The following is a 16,982-nucleotide window of genomic DNA, read 5'->3' as shown; positions in this document are numbered from 1 at the left end:
GTAAGAGAAAGAGCGAGAGGAGTAACATATGCCGGAGATTTCAGAAAGCAAAAAAATAAAGTCTACTCAAACTGTTTCATTTCTAAATATTTCTTTCTAGGGCTGTGCAATATATCGAAATTATCGAAATATCGCAAATGTATATAACTGCACGCAATATCTGAATGATTTTAATAAGCTACTTCAACATTGTGAAAAGTGTACGTTTTAGGCCGACGCATAGCAGAGAACAGACTGAGCACACGACTGTTACTTATGGGACTTGCTTGATGTTAAAAAGAGTTATTATACGCAATAACTTGCAAAAAACAACTCTCAATCTTACGCTGTCTGACACACACACACACTGAAACTTGCGCACAGGGCGAACTCTCTGAAAGCATGTGATGTGACCCCTTCAGTTCTGTTTCGTGTCGTTACACACTCGAACTGTCAAATACACACAGTTATGTCAAAATAGTGTTGTCACGATACCAAAATTATGACTTCGATACGATACCAGACTAAAACACCTCGATACCGATACTAAATCGATACCACGGTAAAAAACAAACAAAAAACAGATAATATGAACAATATGACAACAGAACTTATTATTCATTGTTTTATTTTTTTTAACTAAAAATCCCCTTGTCCAGCAGTTCCTGCGCTGGTTTGTGCCCATTCCTCCTCTTATTGCTATAATAACGGCCAGTGTGGACATCCTCACACAGATCACATTATCAATCATCTTATCATTCACTAACCCTTCACTTCTCAACAGGTTGGGATGAACAAAATCTTATTTTATGATTCGAGTAATTTAATATTTTTAAAAATGTAATCTTATAATTATAATATAGATTTTTAATTGTATCTTGTTTTTAAAAATAAGCAAAAACTGCAAATGACAAAAAATATGACAAAAACAGTGCTTTATTTTTCAGCTTCATTAGGTCTATTTAACAGTAGCAAGTCAAGAAAGAAATTAAATAATCAAATATAAAACTGCTTACATAGTCTTCACTCTATAATTTAATTATACACTGATTCTTAATAAACATATCTTAGTTATTTAGCCAAGCATGTGGTGCTTTTCTATTTTTCATTGTTTGCTTAACATTAATCACACAATATTAGGTCCAGCTTAAGACCTGCACGGCTCTCATTACCTCATTTGTACACGTTCACTAAACAGACTGTGTTTACCTGAATACTACGCATTTTTACATATTTTTGACCATTCAAACCCCAATAATAATCCCGAAAGAACTGAATGGCAATCACATGTCTGTTGTCTGAAAGGCATCAGAGTCCGGCATCGCGATCACGTACAGCGCCGCACTTTTTCCTCTCATGCACTCATATTTCTGTTGCTTTCTTTGTCATGCGCTGCGCGTATATATTTAACTCTTCTGCTTCTAATGTTTATTGAACGGCTGAAGCAGAGCTCACACACACGTCCTGACACCTGCTGTCACACATCCACACATTAAGAACTACAGCTCATAGGTGCTGTCCTCTTAAAGTACCGGTACTAATAAAAGTCCATATCGTACCGTTTGTAATAGCAGGGTATCGCAATACTTGTCTAGTACCGGTATATCGTGCAACACTATGTCAAAATGGCTGTCTTGATGAGTATTCATGTAAACACAGTCGATTATGCTTTAAGTGAACGATATCCGTTGGGGAAATGAACCGAATGCATGTCAATGGGATCCGTGCATTAGCTCTTAAAGTGACAGGCGGCTAATACAGTAAACCTGCCGCTGTCTGTCAAACAAGACAAAAGGACTCGGCGCTCTTGGTGGAATAACCTTTGTTGTTTTATTATGTATCAGTGTATATTTAATTCATGTGAAGACTGTTTTTGCTGTTAAGATTTAAGATAAATTAAAACAACAAAAATAATCGTCCACCCCTAGTTTAGGAGTCTTTGTTTTTGATGTTCAGTTTCCGCTTGATATAACTATATTACCAAGTCAAGCAAAGAGGTTTTGGTATTTAAATATTAGCATTATTTAATGCCCATAAACACATACGTGCTTTGTGCCGCTCTGTATTATAATACTTTAACACTACGACAGATTAGTAATAGCCTTTCTTGTTCAATCCTATTGACTACTTGCATAGATTTGTTGTGAAAGTTGCTTATACAAATCAATTTTGACATGTTCTCCTTCGGGTTTATACATCCTACATTAAGTATAGCCAATTTAAGTTGGCAAACAATATGTTGAATTTATAAACGTCACTTCATATTTATCTAACAGTTTAAATGTTTTTTTTCTTAGATAAAGATAGGAAGGATTTTATAAACCTCATAAAGGTTCATCATATTTGGGGTCCTTGGCATCATAAAGTTTGAAAACATCTGAACTATGGCTGGGTGATTTTTCAGATTAATTCAAATTTAATGTTCGCCACAATTTTATTTTTACATTGAGAAATTGCGGTTTTAAATAAAAATGTTAGCAAACGTTAAATTTAGACATGTTGACAATACATCAATGATAACAGTTAAAAGAAAAGAATGATCACATGACTGCACGCCTGATAAACCGCTCATCACGTCTTAAGCAGCTGTTCACACAGCCTGCGAAATTGCTAGGGATGCACCGATACCATGTTTCCAGAACCGATCCGATCCGATATTAAAAATGTTGAATATCGGTAGGGTTGGGCATCGTTTTGATTTGAACGATTCTGATTCCGATTCCGATTCTTACTTTCGATTCCGGTTCTTTTCGATTCTCGATTCCGATTCTTTGAGGGGTGGAGTCAAAACATGTCACCGATATTCAATGCTATTTTCAATACAACGGGGGAAAAACGCTGCATATACTGTCAATTTGATATTTTTTATATAATTTTTTTTTGTCTGTCTTTTGAAAGTCTAGGCAATCAAACATTTCTTCTGAAGAGATCACTTTATATGATAAAGCTTTTAAGCTTTTTCTCATATATAAACATTGATCAATTACTATTAAAATTATCTCACAAATATTTGTTAACTCAATGTATTTTTTACAACGGGGTAATTGTGTTGCAATAGTTTACACACAGCACAAGTAAGCTTGATTTTGAATGGTAAATTGAATAAACAAAGATACATATTACAAAAAATAGCAATAAATACAATAGAATAAAAGATATAAATGAAATAGACTGCTTTATTTTTTCAGGTAGGTCTAACATTCAGGTAAGAAACTGAATAAAAAAACGCAAAGTGGCTAAATAAATTTAAAATAACATTGGATAATGTTTTTGCAAAAAATTAAATAGTTTCATATAAAACCATTAAAGTTAGAAAAGTTGATCGGTCAAGAGCAGTGTGATCGTTTGTCTTTTTGTAGTTTGACTTTGAATAACAAATGACTGCTGTCCCTTTAAGAACTGCTTGTTTCAGACTGTGTTTACATACTGTTCAAAGTGTGCAATGAGAATTAGTTTGAGTGTATTTGACCAATAATAAGCTGGAAAAAGAAGCGAATATTTGCACTTGTATGTCAGAGGGGGCTTTATTACGGTAGGCTATGTGTGTGTGTGCGCTTCAGATGTGAGCTTGAAATCTGCGGGGATTCGTAGAATTATGTGCAATCCCGCGCGAAATTCAGACCGATCACACACACTAACACTAACACGCAGTCGTAAGGAAAAGTCCAGCAGAACGCGCGTCCGCCGTGCTCAGAGGTTAACCGGCTGAATGAGAATATGCGGCTGCGCGTCAACTCGCTGTCGGTCAGAGAGGAGAGGAGAGGAGAGGAGAGCAGCTGGGATGGATTGTGTAGGCTGAGCAGGCTATCGTATCTTTTCAGATATTTCAGTATCGATATTTTTGACGCACTGTGCTGACCCAGGCTTTTAAAAGTGAAATAAATCCACACTTCAGAGCCGCTTACCGGGCTTCAATGAACAAGCGGGCGCGCAAGCACCGGAAATCAGGTGGCCATGGAAACCAAACCTTGCGCGCTTGGAACCGAAGATCGGAACCGAAAATAAATTTTCTAAACGATTCCAATGGAATCGTTATTTTTTAAACGGTTCCAAGTTGGAACCGGTTCTCGATGCCCAACCCTAAATATCGGTTGATACCGATACTAAACCGATCCGATACCAATGCAGTTTTGTCTATGTAGAATTTCTAAGCCTTAGTGTGTAGAATTGAATAAATTAGATTAGTGAATAATACAGCAGCAAAAGTTATAAAATCACGAGTGCACAATAATTGTATAAAATCTAAACATTTAGTTGGGAAAAAATAAAGGAAACCACAAAAGTTAATTAACTGTAGCTGTAAATCTGGTAAAATATGTTACACAAAATATATTCATGAAAAACAAGTAAATATATTTATAGAAATAGGGCCTATATACTAAGAAATTGCATTTATTTTAAATGCATAGAGCATATTTTTAATGAGGCAGCAACATATAGATAGAGCAGAACAAGAAAGGCTATTAATAAGGCTTTCATAGCGCCACAGTAGCATAATACAGAGCGGCACAAAGCGCTTATGCACATCCCGTGCGCAGGATGATGCGCTTGAAGCAACACGGAGTCACATGCTCACAGTCATAGACGCTCACAGCGCGCCGCGCTCCGTCCGCATCGAGAAGTTTAAAACAAGATATAGACGCGTAGTATATCTATGCAGTATTCTTATAAGCCGTTTATTTTAACAGTTTAACATTTCAGTTACTGTGTGTGAAAAACAATATAATAACTAGTCCAGTGTTGTGATCTAACTGACACCCGGTAGAAAGTTACACAGTTTACAGCAATGAACGCCAGCAGATAGACGTTTTTTTGAGGAACCATAACGTTAGAGCGTTATCTACAGATCAAGCATAATAACAGAAACAATAAATAATCTTGGAAAGTTTCATCGTGTTGAGTGTCGTAACCGAACGCGACAGTTTAAAGCTGAATGGAGAGTGACTGACAGCCGCAGTGGAGGGAAGCATTGACGTGAACTAATCTGCACTCGCATTAAACGATGGAATGGCTTCAGAACACTTATAATATAGTGCACGAATCATTGACGCTTTATAAGGTTTTTGTGCCTTTTGTGGGGCGCTGGGGCTTAACAATAACACAGAATATTATGCGCACAGTATCGAATTTGGATCGGTCCTGTCTGTCCGATACCCGATCCGGCAAATAATGGCAGATCGGAGCCGATCCCGATCCCGAGTATCGGATCGGTGCATCCCTAGATATTGCGATAAATTTGACATTAGACATGAGTTTAACTTTCTTCTAACTTGAGCGCCGTGCTGTTAGAACGCCGTTTACAGACGTGAGAGACGAGTGCAACAGCCAAGCACGTCCACCAAACAAGGAAAAATGGGATGAAAAACCTGTAAAGAGCTAATACTGCACGTTTGAAATTTCATGTTTGCATGATGGTGACAGGCTATTAACAGCAAATGCTTTGTAAAAACAGAAAATAACAGCACCTTTCAGCCTATTACTGGTGTTATTTATTGCTATTGCTTTTTGGCTAAGAAATATTTACCTTTTTAGAGTATAAAGGATATGTTTGTGTTACGTTTGAACAATTCGCCTTCTTATTTAATGCATATTTTCTGCAAAGATATATAACAAATAAGTAATTTACACCATGATGGTAACTTTTTTTGCTGTATCGCTCAGCCCCGAGTCATACTGAAAGTGTTTTTGTGTTTTGTTTTTACAAATTCATCAGAAGAACACTTTCAACAGCACGGCTGCAGAATGCAGAGCAACTAACAGGTTAACCAAAAGTCTGGCAGAAATGAGACACACAGACCCAGAAACCAAGAACAGGTCACTGACACAAATGAAAAGTTCAAAGACGGGTGAAAAACTGAAAGGTTTAAACCGTACAAAACAGCACTTTGGCAGTTCCACAGTGACTGGATCACTTCAGGCCCGTTTCCACCTAAAATTACCCAGAACAATTTGTCCCAGTAAGTTTTTCCCCCGGACCTGTTGCTGTCTGCGTTTCGATCGCGGTTTAAAGTACCGTGAAGATCAGTCTGATAGCGTAAGACTGTATGCGACTGTCCGGAGTCCACTGGACTGGTCCTCTGCAAATAAACCTAATAAAGCCTGAACCTCGTCGTCAGTCCATCGGTCGTATTTTTTTAAAACTCTAATGTTGATTAGAATTGAAAACTAATCCTATTGCTGCACTAACTCCGATCTTTCTTGTATTCATACTCTTGTGTAATCGACCCCCCATCCTAAATAAACCCGTTTCTTCCGGCATACCATGAAATTTTGAATATTCCAATCTAATATGATTTCTGACCTGTAAGGTTGCCAGAATAATAATCCTCCACGGTGTGTTAATAGGCCAGAGGAGAACTGGCACCCCGACTGAGTCTGGTTTCTCCCAAGGTTTATTTTTCTCCATCATGCCCCGATGGAGTTTTGGTTCCTTGCCACTGTCGCCTTTGGCTTGGCTTGCTCAGTTGGGGACATGAAAGTTATGATCAAAGTTATTCAACTTATTATACAAATAAAATGTATGAATTAGGTCTTATTTAATTCTATAAACTATAATACTGATCTGCCAACATTGTTGCTACATGATAAATTAAACTAAGCTGATAACATCACTGTTTTCTCCAGTACGACTGTACAGCCAAATCTAATTTTGTCGCAATATTATCCTGTTTGACACTGTGAAGCTGCTTTGACACAATCGTGATTGTAAAAGCGCTATATAAATAAAGTTGATTGATTGATTGATTGATTGATTGCACGCAGCGCAACTGACATTTATATTGAAATAAAATGCTGGGTGAGCTCAACCAATCAGCATAATTGCTGATTTTTACCCAGAACTTTCGCCGCCTTCACGTGCCATCGGAATTATCCGAGTTTTCTTGGAAATAATTTTGATACTGAACTGTTAAAAATGGCAGATGGGAGACGAATTTCTGCTTTGGCAGGTGTTTTATTAGTTTTTTTTCAACAACAATTTCATTCTCGTTAAAGCAGTACATATTTACATAAATTAATAATCATTTGAAGCATTGGGTATTTTAAACACATCGAAAATCGCATCTAGTTGACCATCATTCCAGAATAGTGAGCAAGCGGACTATCTAGATAGTGTGATAAAGCAGCTTTACAATAGGATCAGGTATGGCTGAAAACTATTGCCATTTTAGTCTTTAAGCAGCCTTTATTGTCTACATTATGCCTTTACCGTGAATGTGATTATAAACAATATGCTTTCGTGTTGTGCTGCTGTGTTTGCCAGTGATTCTGTGATTTTCAGAGACCGGGAAATGACTGAAATGGTTATAGTGTTAAAATAACATTTTCCAAAGACACATAAAAGTATGAACCTGGCATCCTCCATTCTCTCCGACAACAAAAGCGCCTGAACACAACAAGCTCGTAATCACGACTTGTGAAGTGGGAAACTTCGAAAGCACGTGAAGGCAGCATTTATTTAGACCCTGGTTCCTTCGGTCGAAACCCACCGAATCCCACCCCAAAGTCTCTAGATCCTGGGGAAAGTTTCTGCGGACTGGTAATTAAAAAATGGTAATACCATTGTACATTTTGGTGCTTTTACTTCATTTGTGATATGTAACACTGAAAGGGGAAGGCCCATGGCTCCGAATAAAATGCATTTGCATACTTTCACAAAAAATGTGTCAGGTCTTTGAGAGAAAGAGAAACAGATTTATCTGTCTGTTTGGAGTCATCATCTCTCTAATGCACAGACTGACACTAAATGACATCAACCAACAACCCAGATAAATAATACATAAAAAACACACAGCTTAAGAAGGGTTATAAACAAAGCTAGCTGCCATCTTTTCTTATGAATTCACACAGCGTTTCTCCAAACTTTCTGCTTGTTTGGCGGTAAAGTTTGGGTCCTGTCAGGAGAGATGAGGTGAGATAGAGCCAACTCTCAGAGAGCCTGAACTGAACTGGCACCTGCCTTTAAACATTTATGCCTGATGCATTTTTAACACATAACATAAAAAAAGCATGACTCGGTTGTTTTCCCTTCACCATCCTTCACATACAGACACACACAATGCCTGCATTCTGGAGCAGTCGAAAAATAAAACACACCGGCTGGGTAAACGGTCAATTCTGTCTCGCTAAACTCAAAGGCAGCGACTCGATCTCGGTGCTGTTGGTCACTAGTAGGAGGCGTTCCTACTCACAGCTCATTTGCATGAATTTGAACAATCGCCAACTCTAATTGAAAAACGAATGACTTGAGGTCGCTTTGTTGCTGCAAATCGCTTTCAGTGCCCCTTCAGAAGACCCTTGTTTCCAAGAAGAAAAACGTATTATCCCTTCCTTTTCAGAGTCTCAGTAGCGGTCGACTTTCATGCCAGCGCGGTAATCTCATTAAAGCAGCCTTCTCCGCGAGTCCGACCTCATCAGGCCGAGACAGAAATGGTGTAGTGGCGGCGTGTCAGCGTACCTGTCAGAGACAGAAAGCCAAGTTTTTCCACAGTCCATCACCAGACAGGGGCAGATACATCAGAACCAGAGGGAGATATGACACCAGCCGAGCTCATTATCAGCGAAATGGGTGTGTGTTGTAAAGGAGAACAGAGCCAAAGCTGTTAGCTGTCAGTTCAACGTCACTTTTAAAGGGATAGTTCACCCAAAAATGAGCCTGTGATGTTTATCTGCTGACCCTGAGTGCATCAACATGTAGGTGTGTTTGTTTCTTCAGGAGAACACAAATGAAGATTTTTAACTCAACCGTTGCAGTCTGCCAGTCATAATGCATGTGAATGGGTAACAACTCTATGAGAGAAAAAAAACATGCTTAGACAACACACACACAAACCCTGCTGCTCGTGACGACACATTAATGTCTTAAGACACGAACCGATCGGTTTCTGTGAGAAACACAGCAGTATTTGTTATTTTTTACCTCATATCAGACGAATCTCATCTAGTGTTCCCATCCGCTATTACTTCTGTCTGTTAAGGTCAAACTGGCGCGATCATAGATATATATAGATAGATGACTGATTAGTGCCTGCGAGGATTGGTCGAATGAGGAATCTACATAATATATATCTACGATCGCGGCAGTTTGACTTTATCAGATGGAAGTAATGACGGGATTGAACACTAGATGAGATTCGCCTGATATGAGGTAAAAAAATAAATACTGTTGTGTTTCTCACAGAAACCGATCGGTTTGTGTCTTAAGACATCAATGTGTCGTCACGAGCAGCAGGGTTTGTGTGTGTGTTGTCTAAGCATGTTTTTTTTACTCTCATAGAGTTGTTACCCATTCACATCATTATGACTGTCAGACTGCAACGGCTGAGTTAAAAATCTTCATTTGTGTTCTCCTGAAGAAACTAACACACCTACATGCTGGATGCCCTGGGGGTCAGCAGATAAACGTCACAGGCTCATTTTTGGGGGACTATCCCTTTAATTAGGGGTGGTCCGAATACCATTTTGAGCTTTGAAGCTTCGGTAGTAATCAACAGAGATAATATAGACCCCTTAATAGACTCCATCACTGGGACGTCCCCGCTCTAGCTGGAGGCAAACGTAAGGAGAACTCATAGCAGCCGCGCTAAAAGTTTGAGGTTTTTGGCTTTTAAATGTCGTCTTGTTGTGTTTTTGGCTGCCAGAATAAAAGGAACAGCACTTTTGGTTCAAAACTAAAGTTTTACCGGATGCTGGTGGACATTCCTTCACAGAAATCAAGAATGTGGTTGAATGCAATACGGCGTACAGAGTGGATGGAGACGATCATAATGCTGTTCATATCAGGTCAAATAATCTACTGGTGTGTTGGTTTTATCCCGATTAGACATTGGATTAATTGTGCAGCCCTACTCCTAAAAATTAATTTTACTTTCTTTAAGAAAGAGTAAGAAAAAGAAAGCATGCCTTCTCGGGCTCTGAGAACAAATTGGCTGATAAAAAGATGACTACCCACAAACCCCTAGCGGTTCCAGAGCTCTTTTCCACAGCTGTGGATTTGTTTAAAAATAGCTCCGATTTGAGCAGGGCATTAAGTGTGATCTCCTCCTCCTAAAAGGCACAGATTGTTCTCTGATAAATAATCTGATGTCAGATTCGGTTTCTAGACCAAACACAATGGGGGCGGAAGTAAATTCAAGCAAATCTCACAACAAGGCTTGCTGTTTATGAAGACAAAAGGATATACGGCGTTTATAAAGAGCATGTGATGTGGATTGTGTTACCGTTTATCTGATGTATCGAGAATAAATCGAGTTAAAGGAACCATAAAATAAAGCTTAAAGACCCCCTGAGGTTTTTAATGGTTATATGTCTATGTGGTGTTTTTAATACGCTTTAAGACAACCCATGTGCAAATGAGTATTTTATCTTTTAAAACTGCAATGAACCAAAGATTGAAATCGCTGGTGTTTCTGGCGTCACAAACTACCTACTAGAGATGGACTAGTTTTTTATCAATTTACTACCATCGGCACATCGGCTATAGCATTAAAAAGGCAGATCTAACAAACCGATAGTTTATTAATAAACTGCGTGAACAACAAAAGACAAAAGTTTAACACGGAAGCGACTGAAGAACGCAACTGCGGGAAATGCTGGTATCGTCACATTTTAAAAATGTCAGTACCGACAAAGTCAATTTCTTCACGTTAAACCGTAACTTTTATTTTGCCATGAAGACCTTTGAGTGTCTGTGTTCATGATATGACCGTTTTCTCAAATGAAACGGTAAATTCTCATGAAGTGATGGTTCATGCGTTCATGTCCTCATATGGCGAGTGTCGCACGTTTGTGTGTGTGTTAGGGATGCGCGGTATACCAGTACTGGAAAAACACTGTTATATATTTTATTTCAAACGGTACAATATTATGATGTTGCACATTTCGGTATATGCTGCTTTTCCGCTAGATGGCAGCGCGCTACACAAACTGACTCGAAACAACCGGCGAATGTGACGACAACATAGGCGAAAAACAATGGATAAAGCAGTTGAATCTCACTCAAGATGCCCAAAACAAATTAATAAAGAGAGGAGTAGAAGTGAAATGTGTAATGACTTTGCTTATTAAACTGATGAAGAACCATCAAACCTAGCCAAGAAGCATCTGTCACTATCCTGACTTTAAGACTTCTGAAGAGATCGACAGGTCAGTGAATCATTCAGACCATCTCATTTAGACATTTATTTTCTTTTAACACTGATCAACACACACACACACACACAGCCTAACATAAGATCAAATATCACAATCTCCAGCTTTCGTTTCAACCGATGACGTTTAGATCTCATCATATTTGCACGCGTACTATTGCTCTATTTACATCCGCGTTAGACACAACCGCCTGTGTTTATGTGAATACTCACTAAAGACGGACATTTGAACATCATCCTGTGTGTTTGACTGTTTAAGGAAACTTAGTTTGTAATGTGCGAGCTCTAAGGTACAGGTGTGTGTGTGTGTGTGTGTCGTTGTTATGAGCTCATAACTCCTGTAACTGTTATTACGAAATGCTATAAAATCGCTTGCATGTCTAAATGATTTCCGTTCTCCATCCCGAGACGAGCGTGAAATGTTGAATCGGATTATGCAGATTGCTTTAGTGTAGTGCGATGTCTTTTAAAACAAGAAGCAATTTGCTCATTTGCTGAAATTATTTCTCACAAGAAAGTTTTCAAATGACTGATTTGATGTGATAAGCTTTGCTGATTCATTTACTAATTAACATTTGTGGTAATTTCCCACTTTATAAACTCAAAAAACTTCCATAATTGAACTCATTCGCGTGCAATATACCCGCGCTAATATCAGACCGTGTGGTGTCGGTTTAATATCGGTACTTCGGTATTAGATTGCGGTACCGTACCGAAGACACAATTGTGGTATTGAGCCATCCCTAATATATATATACTAATATTATAATATGTACTGTTGCAGTAATATTGCAGGCTAATATTATTATTATTATTATCGGTTTAATATCGGTACTTCGGTATTAGATTGTGGTACTGTACCGAAGACAAAATTGTGGTATCGAGCCATCCCTAGTGTGTGTGCGCGCCCGTGCATCATTCACACAGACCATGCAGAAGAAATATTTTAAATAGTATTTTGCAGTTTAAAATTCACAGACACTAGTATATATATATATATTCGGCTACAGTTTGGAGCCCTGGGCTTAGATTAACACGGAAGCTTCTGAAGAACGAGCGGCGGGAAATGCAGGTATCGTCGCATTTTTTAAATTTCAGTACCGACTTGTCCCCGAAGTACCGGTACTTGTGACATCCCTAATTTGAAGTAAATAGGGTTTCACATTATAGGAAAAAAGCTAAAGGTAAGAAAAGAAATACACAAAGCCGATGCATCTGGCTTCTCTTTTTGTCAGCTCAAAAAAGAAACAAGTGTTGGTGGTGGTGGGGGTCCAGACTCATCCAATAGGCTCACATGCAATGCAATGGCCTCCCCGCTTTTAAATGTGTGTGACAGCCTGCGGTGAGGCTGGATTGGGCCTGCAGCGGCCGGATTGCAGAAAGGAAGGAGAGTGAGAGTGAGGTAAACAGATGAATAAAACATTGTGGTTTTGTGCAGTCCTGACCTCGGTTAACACCACGCTGTTTACACACAAGAGCAGTGTGAACCGGTGAGGGGAGTGGCACACATTCACACAAAAGCACAAAGACGTCGAGCATGAAACAGATATGCTCATGTTCTCCTTTCAGCGCACAATCAATGGATTGACTCACAGAGTTCCTCTGTCTTGACCCATTTATAGCCCGTCGTCTGTACGAACGCGAGCTGGAGCCCATGGGAAGAGACGTTTACACGCGATTAAATAAAACCTACTTCGATAAAAAGCCAGTCCAAGTACAATTAGCACACGTTCGCAAAACCATTTTAACTGCAACAGAGATGACGGAAAACGAAAATATCACTTCAATAATGACTGCAACTTTAGGTGTTGGTCTGTTAAATGTTGTTAAAGCGACATGTCAAGTTAGAAATAGTTCAAATGTATGTCTTCCTGCTCCAATCCGATGTGATGACCGATCAAACAGATGGATTCAATCATTCCAGTCTACACGGGAAAAGATCACTCCATCAACAAAGCTATCTGTGCTATCGCAACTCTTGATACCTTCCCTGATAATAAGTCCATCACAATGCACATTCACTTTCCTGGGAAAATAAGCAACACGGAAAGATTAGTGTCGTTCCAGGGAATTTGGTGTTTGTTATTTTAAGTTTTGAGTAGATGAACATTGCCATTCAGTTTAGTGTTAGTGTTAAATTGTGGATTGTTTTCTGAACCCTATAGCTTTGTCTCCTGAGTTCTTACCCTCCTAGCCGGCGGTGTACGTTGTCTGGATGTCCTTTGCTTTCATAGCAGCTCAGACGAGTCTTTCTCTCTCTGTTTGAGCCGTAGACAGGACAGCATGGGCGTTTCCTGGCTCGCAAGCCCAGGGGCCTAAAATACCCAGGGGCAGCGTTCACAAATTGTGCGGTGAGCGAGTTTAACAGCCTCTCCGTTCAAGAGCTGAGAAGCTGTGCCAAAGTTACATGAGGGGTGAGAGAAAGGGGAGGAACTACAAGGGGAGGAGGGGGGCACAAATGTGAGAGACAGGGAGAGAAATGAGATGAGAAAAGGTCACTGCCGACACTCATGTAAACACCAGCAAAGGATTTACAGTGTGGCAAGAAAGCTCTCGTTGCGGAAAAGACACAAAGAGAGACTTGGAACCTCGACCCAAGAGCAAAAGAACCAAAAACGAGGAGACATTCCAGGAAAAAGACGGACCTCCCCTCCTCTCCCAACTGGAAAAGCTTTGTTTTAATGGAGTACAGGCTTCCTGGCTGCTGTCAACTTGGGAATGGGTCTGGGATGAGAAAACGAACGTTGTGTCGTGAATGGGTTTCTATCACACTGTTTTGACCGAACACACGTCTCTTTTAGCTCTTTATTTAGACTTTTTAGAAGACGACAACACGAAATGCCATTTACAACACATTTTACTTCTATAATTTGCCATATTTCTGAGCTGAATGGAATAGGAAGGGGCGGTACTTGATTTCATCCACTTGATGATGTCACTGCCCCGCCCACAAGGCTTTGCTTACATCAGCAAAAGAGAAGTCGTTTCAAAAGTTATATTAGAGTTTAATTCGCCAAACTAGTATCTGCGAACTCCGTGTGGTTCAGAGAGGAACTGGAAGGGGTTCGTGAGTTGATGAAAAGATACTTCATTAAAGCCGCATTTACACTGCACAATCCCGATTCGGTGACTATATCCGATTTTTTTGTCGACCCGCTTACATCATCTTATAAAAGCAACCCGTATCTGATATTTGCATTTACACTGTTCTAGGGATGGCTCGATCCCACAATTGTGTCTTCGGTACGGTACCGCAATCTAATACCGAAGTACCGATATTAAATCGACACCACACGGTCTGATATTAGCGCGGGTATATTGCACGCGAATGAGTTCAATTATGCAAGTTTTGAGTTTATAAAGTGGGAAATTACCACAAATGTTTATTAGTAAATGAATCAGGAAAGCTTATCACATCAAATCAGTCATTTGAAAACTTTCTTGTGAGAAATAATTTCAGGAAAATATCTCTCAAAATTAGCAAATTGCTTCTTGTTTTAAAAGACATCGCACTACACTAAAGCGATCTGCATAATCCGATTCAACATTTCACGCTCGTCTCGGGATGGAGAACGGAAATCATTTAGACACGCAAGCGATTTTATAGCATTTCGTAATAACAGTTACAGGAGATATGAGCTCATAACAACGACACACACACACACACACACACACACACACACACACACACACACACACACACGCCTGTACCTTAGAGCTCGCACATTACAAATTTAGTTTCCTTAAACAGTCAAACACACAGAATGATGTACAAATGTCCGTCTTTAGTGAGTATTCACATAAACACAGTCGGTTGTGTCTAACGCGGATGTAAATAGTGCAATAGTACGCGTGCAAATATGATGAGATCTAAACGTCATCGGTTGAAACAAAAGCTGGAGATTGTGATATTTGATCTTATGTTAGGCTGTGTGTGTGCGTTGATCAGTGTTAAAAAAACAAAAATGTCTAGATGAGATGGTCTGAATGATTCACTGACCTGTCGATCTCTTCAGAAGTCTTAAAGTCAGGATAGTGACAGATGATGCTTGGCTAGGTTTGATGGTTCTTCATCAGTTTTATAAGCAAAGTCATTACACATTTCACTTCTACTCCTCTCTTTATTAATTCGTTTTGGGCATCTTGAGTGAGATTCAACTGCTTTATCCATTTTGTTCGTCTGTTGTCGTCGCATTTGCCGGTTGTTTCGGGTCAGTTTGTGTAGCGCGCTGCCATCTAGCGGTGAACTTCGGAACAGCAGCATATACCGAAATGTGCAAAATCATGATATCGTAACCGTTTGAAATAAAATATATACCGGTATTTTTCCAGTACCGGTATACCGCGCATCCCTACACTGTACACTGGCAAAAAATCAAGACGTTCTGATTCGAAAAAGGAAGTAAAACGGTGCGCTATGCAACGGACGCAGACGAAAGATCTTTGATGGTCAGCAAAACACTGCCTTCGTCTTACATCGCGCCATTAGTGTCATGTGATCGCAGTTCGTGTCCACCTGAGTTGACGTCATTCGCCTTCGCCCCTTTTTTAATGACGTACAACTCGCATTTACTGGGGAATATTCGATTTGACCGCACATGGCAGACACTAATGCACATATCTGATTCAAATCAGATTTATTCCCACATATAAGTAAGGCCTGAATCCGATCTGAGGATATCGGAATGCATGCGTTTTTTTCCTGCTTTCGCGTTCACGTCATATCCGATCTGTGCTACATAAGAGGGAAAAAAATCGGAATTGTGTCACTTGGACCATGCAGTGTAAATGGGACCCAAGTCAAACATGCAAAACAAAAAGTACAACGATTGGGGGAAAAACAAAACAAAAGATGAAGTATTTTGTCACGTCATGTCATGAGGCCGGCCAACCCACATCAGAAAACGTTGTCATGAATGTGTTGTTAAATATATTAGTATAATAGATATTGAAATATTAACTTATAATCGACTTAAAGGTTAAAATCGTTCGACTGACAAAAAAGGATCGGGACTCCCCGCTTGAGATCAGTGCATCTATACAGAAAGTCTTTAAATTAGATCTGTTAAATCTGCACTATGTAACTTTACCATTCGCTAAAGGTCGCCTATTCTAAACAAAGCAGTAGTTTGATGATGGCAGGTTTGAGCTCAGACTCTTGGGACATTTGGTCTTCACCTCACAGCTGGTGTGAAATAATCGGGACAGGACTCGGGCAGAAATCATGTTGATGGATGCGGTTATTAACGTTACTGTAGAGCAGGAGCGAGTGTTGAGGAGCTGAGCACGGCCGCTGGAGCGATTGATACGCAAACACGCCTCGCGAGCAGCGGGACTTTTATTATGATGATAGTCGCCGACGCTATTTCTGCTTTTCTGGTCATGAGCATAAGGTAACGCAGCTCTGTTCATTATTTAGACACATTCAAGTGTGTTTAAAATTATGTTCTGACGTTACTTTCGTTACGTTCGTTTTATTCACACTGCTAAGAGTAAAGCGTTTCTGCAGAATAAAACCGACACCGAGAATAACGCAGATATAACGCCATTGACAGGCGACTCCCTCAGACGTCCCGGCTCATTGGTTACAATAGCAATCTTCTCACAATTTACAAATAGTTGGAAACATTTGGGATTTTGCAGGGGATATTGTAAGTACTCAACTGAACAAAATATATAACAGGCCTAGTGGAGTTTGGATATTTTACTGTAAAAATCCTACATAGTGCACCTTTAATGACGTGACAGGATTAAAAACAAATCCTGCAAAACTTAGCGTACTTGTCTTCTCTCATTTGCCCTCTTCAAACATGGCCGCCACCCTGGCAGAATGCACGTGTGCAGCAGAGCGCACAC

At 39.6% G+C, this 16,982-nt stretch overlaps 1 protein-coding gene across 3 annotated transcripts in view; it reads right to left on the bottom strand.

Moving 5' to 3' along the window:
• znf609a (zinc finger protein 609a) overlaps positions 1–16,982 on the bottom strand; it is a 197,713-nt gene that overhangs the window by 95,232 nt on the left and 85,499 nt on the right. Inside the window, exon 1 of one of the 3 annotated variants that reach the window (XM_067436941.1) lies at positions 13,313–13,523. The exons of the other annotated variants lie outside the window; for them this stretch is intronic. The gene's annotated coding sequence lies outside the window, so the exon portion shown is untranslated. Of the gene's footprint in view, positions 1–13,312; positions 13,524–16,982 lie in introns of those variants that run through there. 3 annotated transcript variants of the gene reach the window in all.

This window comes from Pseudorasbora parva, chromosome 25 (genome assembly GCF_024679245.1).
Source record: "Pseudorasbora parva isolate DD20220531a chromosome 25, ASM2467924v1, whole genome shotgun sequence".
In the NCBI taxonomy this organism is placed as follows: Eukaryota; Metazoa; Chordata; class Actinopteri; order Cypriniformes; family Gobionidae; genus Pseudorasbora; species Pseudorasbora parva.
This window is presented reverse-complemented; position numbering and strand designations above follow the sequence as displayed.